Here is a 5,000-nt window from a genome sequence, read left to right on the forward strand (position 1 = left end):
CATGAATTTGATTGAAATGATGAAAAGAGCAACGAAATTGCAGGGGAAAACACGTTAAGACGTAGTTTTTGCTTGCCTGCTGTGCCCATAGGCGCGCCCCGTGCCTGCCGAGCCTACCCCCACACCCACCCTCCCCCTATATATGACTGGAAGGCCATTTTCAGTTTTGTAGAAAAAGTGCACTTTTTTCCCTGTATCCATAAGTTTTTAAAAGTGCTTAAAAGTGGACCTAGAAGACGAATTTTTTTTTGAATTTTTTTATGGTTGTTAGGGACATTAAAACAAGCAAAACCACGAAAGAATCGTAATATTCCGATGTCGGATGAATTAATTACGAATTTTTCGGCCGAAACTTCGCAAAGGGCGGATACCACGTAAAAAACAACCTAGAAGTCGAATTTTGACTTCGTTTTTTTTGTGCACACCCCACACAATAAGTATAAGTGGACTGGAAAGTGGCTAAGCGATCCGACGAAGTTTCGATTGAGTTTGATTTTTTGGCCGAAAACTCGAAAAAAGGCGGATTTGACGTAAAACGCCGCCTAGAAGTCGAATTTTGAGACGGTGTCTTGTGTGCACACTCCACACAATATGTATAAGTGGACTGGAAAGTGGCTAAGCATTCCGAGGAATTTTCGATTTATTTTGATTTTTCGGCCGAAACGCCGAAAATAGGCGGATTTGACGTAAAACGCCTCATATAAGTCGAATTTTGGGAAGGTGTCTTGTGTGCACACTGCACACAATATGTATAAGTGGACTGGAAAGTCGCTAAGCATTCCGAGGAAGTTTCGATTTATTTTGATTTTTCGGCCGAAACGCCGAAAATAGGCGGATTTGACGTAAAACGCCTCATATAAGTCGAATTTTGGGAAGGTGTCTTGTGTGCACACTGCACATAATATGTATAAGTGGACTGGAAAGTGGAAAAATATTTTCGGAGCACTTTGATTTTTTGGCCCCCCGCGTGCCTTGCCACGCCCTTGCTTATAGCAAAACGAGACGGGGCCTTGGTCCAACTTGGCATAGGCATGGAATTTGATCTTTATTACTTGGCCACGGTCATGCCACGGTACATGGAGGTTGCTTGACACCCCCGTGTGCATTTTCGGAGCACTTTGATTTTTTGGCCCCCCGCGTGCCTTGCCACGCCCTTGCTTATAGCAAAACGAGACGGGGCCTTGGTCCAACTTGGCATAGGCATGGAATTTGATCTTTATTACTTGGCCACGGTCATGCCACGGTACATGGAGGTTGCTTGACACCCCCGTGTGCATTTCGGAGCACTTTGATTTTTTGGCCCCCCGCGTGCCTTGCCACGCCCTTGCTTATAGCAAAACGAGACGGGGCCTTGGTCCAACTTGGCCTAGGCATGGAATTTGATCTTTATTACTTGGCCACGGTCATGCCACGGTACATGGAGGTTGCTTGACACCCCCGTGTGCATTTTCGGAGCACTTTGATTTTTTGGCCCCCCGCGTGCCTTGCCACGCCCTTGCTTATAGCAAAACGAGACGGGGCCTTGGTCCAACTTGGCATAGGCATGGAATTTGATCTTTATTACTTGGCCACGGTCATGCCACGGTACATGGAGGTTGCTTGACACCCCCGTGTGCATTTTCGGAGCACTTTGATTTTTTGGCCCCCCGCGTGCCTTGCCACGCCCTTGCTTATAGCAAAACGAGACGGGGCCTTGGTCCAACTTGGCATAGGCATGGAATTTGATCTTTATTACTTGGCCACGGTCATGCCACGGTACATGGAGGTTGCTTGACACCCCCGTGTGCATTTTGGAGCACTTTGATTTTTTGGCCCCCCGCGTGCCTTGCCACGCCCTTGCTTATAGCAAAACGAGACGGGGCCTTGGTCCAACTTGGCCTAGGCATGGAATTTGATCTTTATTACTTGGCCACGGTCATGCCACGGTACATGGAGGTTGCTTGACACCCCCGTGTGCATTTTCGGAGCACTTTGATTTTTTGGCCCCCCGCGTGCCTTGCCAAGCCCTTGCTTATAGCAAAACGAGACGGGGCCTTGGTCCAACTTGGCATAGGCATGGAATTTGATCTTTATTACTTGGCCACGGTCATGCCACGGTACATGGAGGTTGCTTGACACCCCCGTGTGCATTTCGGAGCACTTTGATTTTTTGGCCCCCCGCGTGCCTTGCCACGCCCTTGCTTATAGCAAAACGAGACGGGGCCTTGGTCCAACTTGGCATAGGCATGGAATTTGATCTTTATTACTTGGCCACGGTCATGCCACGGTACATGGAGGTTGCTTGACACCCCCGTGTGCATTTCGGAGCACTTTGATTTTTTGGCCCCCCGCGTGCCTTGCCACGCCCTTGCTTATAGCAAAACGAGACGGGGCCTTGGTCCAACTTGGCATAGGCATGGAATTTGATCTTTATTACTTGGCCACGGTCATGCCACGGTACATGGAGGTTGCTTGACACCCCCGTGTGCATTTCGGAGCACTTTGATTTTTTGGCCCCCCGCGTGCCTTGCCACGCCCTTGCTTATAGCAAAACGAGACGGGGCCTTGGTCCAACTTGGCATAGGCATGGAATTTGATCTTTATTACTTGGCCACGGTCATGCCACGGTACATGGAGGTTGCTTGACACCCCCGTGTGCATTTTCGGAGCACTTTGATTTTTTGGCCCCCCGCGTGCCTTGCCACGCCCTTGCTTATAGCAAAACGAGACGGGGCCTTGGTCCAACTTGGCATAGGCATGGAATTTGATCTTTATTACTTGGCCACGGTCATGCCACGGTACATGGAGGTTGCTTGACACCCCCGTGTGCATTTTGGAGCACTTTGATTTTTTGGCCCCCCGCGTGCCTTGCCACGCCCTTGCTTATAGCAAAACGAGATGGGGCCTTGGTCCAACTTGGCATAGGCATGGAATTTGATCTTTATTACTTGGCCACGGTCATGCCACGGTACATGGAGGTTGCTTGACACCCCCGTGTGCATTTCGGAGCACTTTGATTTTTTGGCCCCCCGCGTGCCTTGCCACGCCCTTGCTTATAGCAAAACGAGACGGGGCCTTGGTCCAACTTGGCATAGGCATGGAATTTGATCTTTATTACTTGGCCACGGTCATGCCACGGTACATGGAGGTTGCTTGACACCCCCGTGTGCATTTCGGAGCACTTTGATTTTTTGGCCCCCCGCGTGCCTTGCCACGCCCTTGCTTATAGCAAAACGAGACGGGGCCTTGGTCCAACTTGGCATAGGCATGGAATTTGATCTTTATTACTTGGCCACGGTCATGCCACGGTACATGGAGGTTGCTTGACACCCCCGTGTGCATTTTCGGAGCACTTTGATTTTTTGGCCCCCCGCGTGCCTTGCCACGCCCTTGCTTATAGCAAAACGAGACGGGGCCTTGGTCCAACTTGGCATAGGCATGGAATTTGATCTTTATTACTTGGCCACGGTCATGCCACGGTACATGGAGGTTGCTTGACACCCCCGTGTGCATTTGGAGCACTTTGATTTTTTGGCCCCCCGCGTGCCTTGCCACGCCCTTGCTTATAGCAAAACGAGACGGGGCCTTGGTCCAACTTGGCATAGGCATGGAATTTGATCTTTATTACTTGGCCACGGTCATGCCACGGTACATGGAGGTTGCTTGACACCCCCGTGTGCATTTTCGGAGCACTTTGATTTTTTGGCCCCCCGCGTGCCTTGCCACGCCCTTGCTTATAGCAAAACGAGACGGGGCCTTGGTCCAACTTGGCATAGGCATGGAATTTGATCTTTATTACTTGGCCACGGTCATGCCACGGTACATGGAGGTTGCTTGACACCCCCGTGTGCATTTCGGAGCACTTTGATTTTTTGGCCCCCCGCGTGCCTTGCCACGCCCTTGCTTATAGCAAAACGAGACGGGGCCTTGGTCCAACTTGGCCTAGGCATGGAATTTGATCTTTATTACTTGGCCACGGTCATGCCACGGTACATGGAGGTTGCTTGACACCCCCGTGTGCATTTTCGGAGCACTTTGATTTTTTGGCCCCCCGCGTGCCTTGCCACGCCCTTGCTTATAGCAAAACGAGACGGGGCCTTGGTCCAACTTGGCATAGGCATGGAATTTGATCTTTATTACTTGGCCACGGTCATGCCACGGTACATGGAGGTTGCTTGACACCCCCGTGTGCATTTTCGGAGCACTTTGATTTTTTGGCCCCCCGCGTGCCTTGCCACGCCCTTGCTTATAGCAAAACGAGACGGGGCCTTGGTCCAACTTGGCATAGGCATGGAATTTGATCTTTATTACTTGGCCACGGTCATGCCACGGTACATGGAGGTTGCTTGACACCCCCGTGTGCATTTTGGAGCACTTTGATTTTTTGGCCCCCCGCGTGCCTTGCCACGCCCTTGCTTATAGCAAAACGAGACGGGGCCTTGGTCCAACTTGGCCTAGGCATGGAATTTGATCTTTATTACTTGGCCACGGTCATGCCACGGTACATGGAGGTTGCTTGACACCCCCGTGTGCATTTTCGGAGCACTTTGATTTTTTGGCCCCCCGCGTGCCTTGCCACGCCCTTGCTTATAGCAAAACGAGACGGGGCCTTGGTCCAACTTGGCATAGGCATGGAATTTGATCTTTATTACTTGGCCACGGTCATGCCACGGTACATGGAGGTTGCTTGACACCCCCGTGTGCATTTCGGAGCACTTTGATTTTTTGGCCCCCCGCGTGCCTTGCCACGCCCTTGCTTATAGCAAAACGAGACGGGGCCTTGGTCCAACTTGGCATAGGCATGGAATTTGATCTTTATTACTTGGCCACGGTCATGCCACGGTACATGGAGGTTGCTTGACACCCCCGTGTGCATTTCGGAGCACTTTGATTTTTTGGCCCCCCGCGTGCCTTGCCACGCCCTTGCTTATAGCAAAACGAGACGGGGCCTTGGTCCAACTTGGCATAGGCATGGAATTTGATCTTTATTACTTGGCCACGGTCATGCCACGGTACATGGA

Source organism: Trifolium pratense, unplaced genomic scaffold (genome assembly GCF_020283565.1).
Source record: "Trifolium pratense cultivar HEN17-A07 unplaced genomic scaffold, ARS_RC_1.1 scaffold_55, whole genome shotgun sequence".
NCBI lineage: Eukaryota > Viridiplantae > Streptophyta > Magnoliopsida > Fabales > Fabaceae > Trifolium > Trifolium pratense.